The following is a 12,686-nucleotide window of genomic DNA, read 5'->3' as shown; positions in this document are numbered from 1 at the left end:
AACTGCCATTTATGGGAACACTAAACTTTGAGATAGTCGCAAGTTGATGGAGTTAAACCTGAGTCATAGGGACTATGGACAATTGGGGCTGATTTTTTTTTTCAACGTTTATTTATTTTTGGGACACAGAGAGACAGAGCATGAACGGGGGAGGGGCAGAGAGAGAGGGAGACACAGAATCGGAAACAGGCTCCAGGCTCTGAGCCATCAGCCCAGAGCCTGACGCGGGGCTCGAACTCACGGACCGCGAGATCGTGACCTGGCTGAAGTCGGACGCTTAACCGACTGCGCCACCCAGGCGCCCCGGGACTATGGACAATTGAAAGAAGCAAAAAAAAGTTCAAGGACAGAAGGTCCCTATTGCTAAATGAAGCAAACAGTAAACCTCTTAATGAAGAAATAATTTTAGCTCCCATATTCATCAGAGATTAAGACCAGCTAGGAATGGACTCAAAATCAGAGAGCATCAAACATATATGAAAACAACATTAAGAGAGTTCTAACCAAATAACAATCACCAAATTTAAATTTTAGATACATTATATTTAATAACTGTGTACATGTTGTTTAGAAACAAAGAATGGAATAAAAACAATGAGTAAGCAATATGAGATTATTCCAAATAATTAGGTAGATAATAACTAGAACTTTCAGAAGAGAAAATAAACAATTGTTAAAAGATTTTTAGATGTAATGGATGGGGTTGAGCACATATTGTCTACAGTTGAAAAGAAGATTAGCAACAAAATTAAAGAAATTACCCAGCATGCAACACAGCAATATAGGAAATAGAAAAAAATTAAGAGATTAAGAGATATGGAAGACAGAATAAAAAGGTCTAACATAAAGCTAACTGAAGTCCCAGAAGGACAGAATAAAAAAACAAGAGACAGTATATGGGGAAAAAATGGCTTAGAATTTTCTAAGACTGAAAAAAAAAATGTGAATTCATGATACAGGAAGCACAATCTATACCATGCAGAATAAATAAATAGAAGTCTACACCTAGACACATTATGAAACTGCAGAAAACAAAAAAGAGAAAATATTAAAGGGGGTGAAAAATAAAAGACAGCTTATGAGAAAGGAAAGATAGGCTATATACCATGCTTTTTTTTTAATGTTTTTTTTTTTTTTATTTTTGAGAGAGAAACACAGAGTATAAGTAAGGGAGGAGAAGAGAGAGAAAGAATCTGAAACAGGCTCCAGGCTCTGAGCTGTTAGCACAAGGCCCAACTCGGGGCTTGGACTCAGGAACGGCAAGATCATGACCTGAACTAAAGTTGGACGCTAAACCAACTGAGTCACTCAAGCACCCCTACCATGCTTCTTAATAGTAACAACAGAAAGTAAAGATAGCAAAATAATATATTAAAATAGCTGTGGAAAACATAGCTGCCAAACCCTACTTTTGTACCCAAAAAATCATTATTTTTCAAGAATGAGGGAAAAATAAATCCAGCAGTCAATTAAAAAAGAAAAAAGTAGTACATTTAACCAATACTCATGTGCTTAAATAATTCTAAAGGACATATTTCATTATAAAATTATCCCATAAAGGTCTGAGAAGAAACAGTAAGCAAAGAAAATAATAAACTTGAAGAAATGTTAAGAAATTAAAAATGGTAAGCAAAGACATGTATAAACATGTATATAAATCTCAAACACAAAATAATAAATAGTTGGAATGGGTCATTAAAGTGTTTTAAAGTAAGCATGCACCAAAACATTTTTATGTTAACCACAAAAAAATAGTAATAGGATATATAATTTCATACCTTTAGAGTAGGGAGAAATGCAATAGGAAAACAAACAAACAAGAATGACTAAAAAAGTTAATGACAAAAAACAAAAGACTGGCGGTTGGGGGCTTGGGGCACAAGCATAGGGAAAGCTGGATATATGAAAACAAAAAGAAAGGTGCTAGAAACAAGTTCAAATAAATGAATATAATAAATACTAATGGGATAAAGTCATTTTTAAAAAGCAGACTATAAGATTTAATTTTTAAAAACCACTTATGTTGTTGAAGAGAACTACCAAAAATATAAAGACAAAAACAATTGGAAGTTCAAAACTGGAAAAAGATACCAGACAACTCTAAACAAAAGAAACATTAATATAATATTGTCAGAAAAAAATAGATCTTTTTTCAAAAAAAATTTTAAAGTTTATTTATTTTAGAGAGAGAGAGAGAGAGAGAGAGTGAGTGGGCAAGAGGAAGACAGAGTGGGAGACACAGAATCTGAAGCAAGCTCCAGGCTCTGAGCTGTCAGCAGAGCCTGACGCGGGGCTCAAACTCACGAATTGCGAGATCATGACCTGAGCTGAAGTCAGATGCTTAACTGACTGAGCCACCCAAGTGCCCCAAAATATAGATCTTAACAAAAGTATTTTTATGGGTTGAACAAATCACTACATACAGTAACATTTAATTCATTTGGAAGGTATAACATTGAACCTAATATAATACAAAAAAACTTCAAACTTTGTATGTGAATTCTGATGAACTGTAGGAAAAAGTGGACAAATCCACCAACAAAGTGGGATGTTGTCAATACAACTCTCTCAGTTGAAAAGATAATCCCAAAATAAGTAAATATAGAGGATATTTAAGCAACATTGTTAGCAAGTTTGATTCACTGGACACAAGTTCTTGTTTCTGTGCTCATCAATTAAAGAATACGTATATTTCTAAGTGCACCTGAATATCTACAAAAATTGATCACTTAATAAGGGGTATAAAGCATGTATCAAAGAATCAGTATCATTGAAATTGCCTGCTTGTATAGCAAAAATATTTTAGAAGTTAATTTTTAAAAACTAAAATTCATTTATATTGTAATTCAAAAGCAGTTTTAAATAACTTACAAAGAAGTTGAATGAAAGAAGAATGAAAGAAGAAATCACAAAGAAATTTTAAATGTATACGAATTCAACAAAAATGAAGATGACACATTGAAACTTATGAAATGCAAATAACACATAACTTAGGAATTTGTAGCCTTAAATGCTTACATTTAAAAAGTGGAAGGGGGGTACCTGCGTGGCTCAGTCAGTTAAGTATCTGACTCTTGATTTCAGCCCAGGTCATGATCTCATGGTTCAAGGGTTGTTGAAGCCCTGCATCAGGCTCTGCAATGGCAGTGCAGAGCCTGCTTGGGATTCTCTCTCTCCCCCCCTCTCTCTCTGCCCCTACCCCACTTGCTCTCTCTCTCTCAAAATAAATAAACAAACTTAAAAAAATTAAATAAATAAAAAGTAAAATGTACATTAGAACAGGAAGACTAAATACATTTGGGTGCTTGGGTTATTGGTAAAGGGTAATTTAAGCCAAAACTTAACAGAAAAATAATAGTGGATGATATTATAGTCTATTAATTTTATCTGGTTGTATTACAGAAGAATAGAGCAAAAGGCACTTAGGACATTTGTTATAGACACACTTAAAAAAAAATAAGCCAAGAATCAGGCAAATTTCAATTAAAACTAATAAGGGATGCATGCATAATGGTAAAGGCATGTGACCCATAAGAACCGGGTGATTTTATAAAGTATCAGAACTTACTTATTTGAATAAATATTGTTTGCTACAAAGAGGTTACTATTGGTCATACCAAATATAAAGAACAATGAAATAAAGTGACAGCTTTAAAAATAATGATGTAAGTTTCAGCTTCTGTAAATAGCTAAATAGATTCTAAGAAACCAATCTTCCTGCCAATGACAACTATAATTTCCAGGGAGGGGATCAGGGGGTGGGGAATACACACACACACACACACACACACACACACACACACACACACACACTTACCTGGTATTAGAGAGTGAAGAGAATTTGGCAGATGATGGGAAAAGGAAAGTGACCAATAGTTGGAAGACAGAAAATGCATTAAGTTTTCCATTTGCTTTAGGGCAGGCCCTAGTCAGTTCCATCAGCCTAAGTGGGAATATATAAACAAAAACAAAAACACACTCTTACCAACATTATGAACCAGGAATGTGATGCCTATAGCATAATATACAGAGTGTCCAAAGATTGAAGAATCATTTGATATTTTTAAAGGAAATATGTAGAACAAATAATCATACAAAAATAGGATTTTTTCAAGAATTAATATTGAGGACCAGCATATATTAAGCATTGTGAAAAGGTGCTAAATTAAATCTGGCACTGGTTCTGCCCTCAAACAATTTATGGCTGGACAATTAACAGATAACTAATAAGTCTTATCAATAAGATACAGATAAAAATTCTATGAGCTTTCAGAAGAAGGGATGGAACAAACCTTGGACAAAAGAATATTTGAGATGGGTCCTAAAGAATGAGAAGCTTTAGATTTTACAGAGAAAAAAGGCACTCCAGGAGGAGTGCAAAAACATGGGCAAAAGTGAAGAAGCCAAAAACAATGAGGAGATCAGGAACAGTGAGCAATGCAATAGAATAGGTAGAATTGAGGATAAATGGATCTTACTAGCAGGAAATTATTTTGATAAGGTGTCTGAGGCCATGTCAGTAAGAGCTCCCAATGCCAACAACAACAAAATGGCCAAGATGCCTCCATCTCTTGAAAACCTCAAATGATAAAAAATAAAATAAAATAAAATAAAATAAAATAAAATAAAATAAAATAAAATAAAAATAATATAATATAATATAATATAATATAATATAATATAATATAATATAATAACAGCTAGAAGATCTTAATACTCTGTTCAAAGAACTCTAAATCTCCTAAAGGACAATAAAGAAGCTATGATTTAAGTAAGGATGTAAAGTAAAAAATCATGTTCTGAGACTATATGAAATGCATAGTCTGGTTAGGAAGAGTTACATAAATAAGGAGGAAAATGAAAGAACGATAATAAATAGAAAGTATGAACTAGAGGGCAAGAACCCCTCTCAGAATATTTACCAGAAATATGAGATAAAAGAGAAACACTGTCCACTAAGTCTGAAGCAAAAGAGCTAGGGAGCATAGGACAGGATTGTTTTACATATACATTGTATCTATCTATAAGAAGTGAGTATGGCATGGGGGGTGGGGGCGGGGGGAAGAAAGCAGGAGAAATAATATTCCAGTGTGCCAGGAAATAAGTTATTCCTCAGAAAATAATCAAATAGTTATGAAAAAAATTCCCTCTCAGAAGGCTCTAAGAGTGTGTGTAGCTTAAGTCTAAATAGTCCTATAGTCTAAATAATTGACACTTGATGTTTTCAAGTGCTTTCCGGTTATTGCCACAGATCTGACTCCTAACTGAAAACAATATTGTATTGTAGTTCTGGTGGGTATCTGTATTTCAGGTGCTGACTGCTCAGTCTCTTTTGTATTTGCACTACATTAAGAAGCTATCTCTTTATAATGTAATATAATTCAGGCAGTTTTGTTTTTAACACATACCACTCATGTACACACACATTTTTCGGGGGTGCTGCTGCTACTGAACAGGGAGTAATGACAAGCAGAGCACACAATGACTGATAAACACTGTTTAATGGAATTACCTCTCAAGAAATAGAGGACAATCTAATGAAGCTCCCTGTTAAACACAGTCCAGGCACGTACGTGGTGGCATGATGCCCAGTTTCTCCATTACCAGAAAACATCAATTCTTAGGGCGCAGGGAAAAAGGTAGATCTGGTTAGCAAGGTCAGCTCATTTTCCCCTCTCATGTCAAATGCCTTCTCTTTAACATGAATATTTCTGAACCTTCAGGGAAGCCCACTGGAGGATAACAAATATAAATCATGAAGAGAAACTCTTATTGACCTTTTCTGAAGACTAAACCAAACAGGAGTAAACAAACACACAAAGAATCCCAGACACATAGACATGTAGTCTGTGTATCTATAAGTTACCCAAATATCTCCAGTTAGGGAAAGCCATGTGATGGGTCTTCATTTTCCCCTGCCATCTAGTTCTACCATAAAAATTTGTCTTTTTTTTTTTGTATTTAATTTAGGAAATATTTTCTTAGCTTGCAAGACTTAAGTGCCACTCCTCTATTAAGCTATTCCAAACCTTTGTACTGGAAGAAGAATGGATTGTTTCCCATTTTGTACCCTCTGTTTATTACACTCCTACTTATAGACTTTAATGTCAATACCTACCTGCCTTCTTATATATCTGAATGTTATTCATACTTTGGCAACATGAAACAAATAAATGCTATAAAAAGCTATAGATTGTGGCACAAAACAGAACACTACATGGATCTCTTCTACTTGCTTTTTCCATCTAACAGGACATATTATTAGCCACTGTTGGCAAGTTCAATATTCATTCCATTAACACTTGTTGAGCATACATAGGCCAGACTGAGTCCCAGACACAATGCTATTGATAGGGATTTGCCAATGAATAAGACATGATTTCTACTCTAAATGAGCTTAACAGCTAGCAGAGGGTAATAAGACAAAGACTGAAGCAGCACCAAGATGTCAGGGACTTCTGACTTATTAGTTTATTGATATTGTTCCAGAACCTAGAATAAAATCTGACACATACTAGGTCTATGAATGAATGAATGAAGCATGGGAGGTTATGGTAATACATCGGAAAAGAAGTACTGAACTATTCAGTACTGCTGTACCTTCAGAATGGCACTCTGCCTGCTGGACTGACCTTGCTTAGGTCTACCTGAAACCATGCTCTCCTCACCTTAGCCACATCCTGGCAGTCAAAAACTTTCAGACACCCCTGTCTGCCTTGCCCCTTGATGCTACACATGACTAAGCCTATGATGTTCCTAAAAGTAATTACCATGATGACAAAATATATCAGGAAAAATATGATAACTAAATGTCAGCTTCAAAGCAAAGGACATAAGTCACAGTGGTTTCAACCACCTTTCTATGCATCAGGCCTGAGTCATAGCCCAAATCTTCAGTGGCAAAGAATTAGGAAGTTTCATCACCTCTGCTCAGATGGGTATGAGCTCTACTTATACATTTAGTACATTCATTAAGGTAAGAAATACTAAGAAGAAAAGTATCTGCTATTCTCTGTACCTATCTCACTCACTTTTTTCCTAAGAAGAAATTCTGACTTTTCTAACCAAAGAAATAGAAAAAAAGAAGTCTGGATATTCATAGCTCAGCTCCTTTATCAGCTTTCTTTGGACTCAACCTAACCTCAGGATGCACACATTCTTATCTCCTTTTGGTAGAAATGTTATCTAGGGTGGGGAGGATCTATTTTTGAAAGGGAAGGACTGTAATAATATCTACCCCATAACTATGTAGGTTACTAAACTACCATAAAATCATACAAAAATTATTGAGAGCTCATTTGAACCTCAGATGCAAGCTAAGCTTTTCATTGCATTTTTACTGCCAATAAGTAGATGTTCTGACCTCTAAGTAACTCTAGTGTCTATCCCCCCCGCCCTCTTTCTCTTTTCAGAACTTGGAGAAAGGAGAATGGTCACTTGGAAAGGGAACTAATTAATATTCACTGAGCACTTACTACATACAAATGATGTTACTGCTAGGTACTATTTATATAATTTAATATTCACACCAACTTTGAGAGGTATTAGTCCCATTTTACAGATAATAGCAATTGAGATACAGTAGAATTACATGTGTTCAAAACTGCAAAACAGATCTAGGACTCAAATTCAGGTCTGTATGAATGCAGAACCTATATTCATTCCACCCATACCACCATGCCTCCTGTTTATCCAATGTGCTTTAAAACCATCACTTGGCACATCATTTAGCTTAAAAGGCTGGAGGCAGGAAGGGAAGGATGAAAATATTATATAAAAATTTTATTGAATTTGAATCTGTGGTCAAGAGATTCTGTGTCAATGATCTATCTCCTCAAGCACAATGTATCCTAATGTTACCGATTTAATTTGATAAAAAGCGTAACTAATTAAAATAGAACAGTAATATGTACTGAAATGCATATATAGAATTATAAACAATTATATTTATTTAAAGGGCCTTGTAAAAGTTCCTATATCTTGAGTGACGTAGTGTTTATATTTGGATCCCCAGCCACTAAGCTAAATCAAAATCCACTTGGTAGAGTGATAAAAGTGTGATCACCTCACATCCATCAAAATGGCTAAAATCAAAAACTCAAGAAACAACAAGCACTGACAACAAGTATGTGGAAGAAAGGAACCCTCGTGCACTGTTGGTAGGAATGTAAACTGGTACAGCCACTGTAGAAAAGAGTATGGAGGCTCCTCAAATATTAAAAATAGAATTACCATATATTCCAGTAATTACACTTCTGGGTACTATTCAAAAATTATGTAAACACTAATTCAAAGGGAAATATGCACCCCTATGTTTATTGCAGCATTATTTAAAACAGCCAAATTATGGAAGCAGCCCAAGTGTCCATTGATAGATGAATGGATAAAGAAGATGTGATGTAGCATATATATATATATATATATATACATATATATATATATATATATATAATATATTCCAGTGTGTGTGTGTGTGTGTATATGTGTATATACACATATATACACATATACATATATATACACACATATATATATACACATATACACACACACACACACACACTGGAATATTATTCTGCCACAAAAAAATGAAATTTTTCCATTTGCAACAAAATAGATGCAGCTAGAGAATATAATGCTAAGTGAAATAAGTCAAAGAAAGACAAATTTAATCTTCACAACACCTTTCAAATAGGTACAGTTATCATCATCCCTATTTTACAAATGTATAGTTATTTTCCAGAAAAAATCAAGGGAAGTAGAGATTACAAACTGAAGAAGCACAACTACCTAAGATACAGAGATATGACCCATTCATAGTTCAGAATGGCCAAAGTATAATTTAATGTGGGAAGGGGGCAGTTTGAGAGCAGGAAAAGAAGTGATGGATGAACCTAGAAAAAGGGGTCCTGCAGCCCGGAGAAGTTTTCTCCCAGATATCCACATGGTCAGAACTCTCACCTGCTTCATTCCCTTGCTCAAAGTTCTCCCTTCATGGGTATCCCTCTCCTGACTACCCTGATTTAAACTGAGCACTAATTTTATTCTCTATCCCCTTTCCTGCCTCTTTACTTTTTCCATAGCCTTACTACTACTTGAGCAACTATATACTTCACTTTAGTCATCTTGCTTACTGTCTTGTCTCTCTTTGATAGAATATGAACTCCATGAAGGCAAGGATTTCTCTCTGCAGGTTTCTGTCTTACATCTCAAATGCCTACAACAGAGCCTGGGTCATAGGAGGCATTCATTAAGTAATGTTGACCTGAACTCTTAATTTTATCCTCATTTTACAAATGTGGAAATAGGCACAGTTTAGTAACTTGCCAGATTCATAGTTAAAAAGTAGCAAAGTTTGAATGTGCAATGTGCTATGGATTTGATGTTTTTATTCACTATATTGAACCTCTCCTCCTGAAGTACATATTTAGTGAGGGGAAATAGAAAACAGGGGTGCCTGGGTGGCTCAGTCAGTTCAGCATCTGACTCTTGATTTCGGCTCAAGTCATGATCTCACAGTTTGTGAGTTCATGCCCCACATCAGGCTCTGCGCTGACATCTTGGAGCTTGCTCTGCTTGGTATTCTCTCTCTCTCTCTCTCTCTCTCTCTCTCTCTCTTCTCTGCTCCTCTCCCACTCACGCGCGCATGCACACATGCTCTCTCTCTCTCTCTCTCTCTCTCTCTCTCTCTCAAATAAACATTAAAAAAAAGAAATACAAAACAAAGAATTAAATTAATATAGAATATAAAGTCAGGTGGTGATTCATCTAAAAAAAAGAAAACAAGGAAGGAAATTGCAGGGTTAAGCAATGTCATGTTCCTGTAACAATTTTTTTCCCACTACATCAGACTACTGTCATTAACTCCTTCACCTCACCCACAACCCACGGTGTATCAGATTCAGCATTTTAGGTGAATTGCAAGAGAAAGGAAGCCAGACCTATAATGCTACCCATGGGATAAGAGGTAGGAGCAACCCCATTTTATGTATACAAACTGGGCCAATAGGCCTATAGGAGTGTATACAGCAATAAGACAGAATCTTCACTGATGAATGTGGTGATGAGAATGAACACTTTGAGCAAGATGTACTCTGTGTCAGACACTGATCTAAGTCTTTGTGCATGCATTGGTAGTTTCTGTATCCCCATAACTCTCTAAGGAAGGTATTATTATTATCTCTATTTTTCGGTTGAGGACATTGAGGCAATCAACAAGAGAACTTGGCAGCTAGGCCTTTTTTCTAATCACCAGAAGGAGTCTAAAGACCAGAATAATTGAGTTCTGATGGATCCAGCAATTTCTATCCTGAGACCTATTTTTGATGGATTTATAGTTGGGCTTTGAAATATGCAGAATATAAGACAGAGTAAGTATATAATTATCAAGGTTGCTCTATGACCTCTAGTCAAACCTCTATCACCTAATCCCTAGGCAGGATATAATTGCCAATACTGAAGTATAAGGGACAACAGCAAGGGTCAAAAATTTTCCTCAAAGCTCCACCCTACCTTCCCGATCCTCACACACAGCCCATTAATAGGTGCCCTGCTCTCAGACCCACCTGAATATAAAAAAAAAAAAAAAAATACATGAATGCATTTGCTGGTAAAGCATGTAGATGTTGAGACTTTCTGACATTCAGGCAGTTAACCCTCCTGTTAAAAGCCCTAGCCACTACAACAGCCTAAGGCACAAAGAAAATGTCAACGATATCCAGAATGCTCAAGTGAATAAATGGGCTTCTCTCCAAGGCCTCAGGAAAGAGCAGGCTGAGCTTAGTAAAAGCAGTGGGAATCTTGCAGTATTTGCCATAGCCATTGCAGGGACATTCATACCACCAGGCTTAAGGGAGGGTTAGCAAAGAGAATCACAAAATGAGGCAGGAGTAAGAAAATGCAGAGATGGACTTTTGCTTTCTATTTTAACAGTTGTTGTTAAGACTTTTGTTTCATTTTCCCTTTCTCTCACACACTCTCTCTGCACACATATTCTCTCTCTCTCTCTCTCTCTCTCTCACACACACACACACACACACTCAATCTCATTCACACTCACACACACTCATAGACACACACACACACAACGCACACACTGTGGAATCCATATGCTCTCACTCCTCTCTCTCTCACACACACCCTTTCTCACACATACTCTCACATTCGCGCTCTCGCTCTCTCTCTCTCTCTCTCTCTCTCTCTCTCTCACACACACACACACACACACACACACACACACGGAGATGAACAGTAAATCCTTTAAATGCAGATTAAACTTACCACTGGATATAAACTGCTAACTAAAAGCCAAACTAAAGATCAAACCCAATTTTAATAGAACCATATATATGAAGATGATTTAAAATTCATGTCTTCATTGGAAAGTCAGCTGACTGGAGCTCCTTGGTGCAGGATTCTGTCTAAAATCTCCTAATGAGGTGCAAAGCTGGTGATCATGCTGGTCTGTTTCACCAGGGGCATCTTTAGAAGTCAGATTCTGTGAATCTTATTTTAAAATGCCCATAGTGTTTGGGGATTTGGAGGTTTGTTTGTTTTTGTTTTTCCTTAAAGCAGTTATTGAGAAGCACAGATACCTATCTGAAGCTGCAACTCGCAAAACTGTGTTTCCTTAAAAAAACTTGATAACAGATTTACCATCAAAAATATGTATTCTTAACTATACATATAGGAAAGTGTTCCATTCAGTGTATTTATTGCTCTTCTGGGAATAGGAAATATCTAATATGGTATCAAGAAGTGTACCAAAATAGGGGCGCCTGGGTGGCGCAGTCGGTTGAGCGTCCGACTTCAGCCAGGTCACGATCTCACGGTCCGTGAGTTCGAGCCCCGCGTCGGGCTCTGGCCTGATGGCTCGGAGCCTGGAGCCTGTTTCCGATTCTGTGTCTCCCTCTCTCTCTGCCCCTCCCCTGTTCATGCTCTGTCTCTCTCTGTCCCAAAAATAAATAAAAACGTTCAAAAAAAAATAAAAAAAAAAATAAAAAAAATTTAAAAAAAAAGAATAATAAAAAAAAAAGAAGTGTACCAAAATATAACATGAAAATATAGAAGTGGATAAAATAAAAGCACATTTCAATTGTTACTTGCATATAATAATGAGTACCCCTAAGCAGTTCCATGATCTGATCTAGTGGAAGGCAATCCCCTGGGCCTACATTAGTGCCAACTCAATTCAGTATACAATATAGTACCGATTTTTTTTATAAAAGGTAATATTGAATGAATTAAACTACTTTCTTTTTAAGAAAATCAGATAAGCTAAAAGTGTAACTGGACCTTTAAGACAATTTTACAGTATCTGGAGAGTCTCAGCTGTTTTGGATTGTAACAGGCAGCTAGTTCATTTTTCTAGTGTTCCTTCCTTTTAAAGGATAAGCTGCCAAGAACAATTCAAGGTGCTTTAATAGAAAGTCTTATGCTATCATTCTATCTATGGGCCATTTCAATACCTGGAGTAACTTAGGCAAAGCCATTGCCAGTTCATGAATTTGCACTCAATAAGAATAAATACACAACACTCAGGACAAGATAGCAAACCTTGAAATTTATTTTCCTATCTCACTGAAAAATGACCTTTCTTATCAACACTTACTAAAAATATGATGGGAAGAAGGAGGAGCCAGACTCCTCCCTGTTCTTTCTCTTTAGGCTTTTTGGCTCACAAGCCA

This window comes from Prionailurus bengalensis, chromosome C1 (genome assembly GCF_016509475.1).
Source record: "Prionailurus bengalensis isolate Pbe53 chromosome C1, Fcat_Pben_1.1_paternal_pri, whole genome shotgun sequence".
Lineage (NCBI taxonomy): Eukaryota > Metazoa > Chordata > Mammalia > Carnivora > Felidae > Prionailurus > Prionailurus bengalensis.
This window is presented reverse-complemented; position numbering follows the sequence as displayed.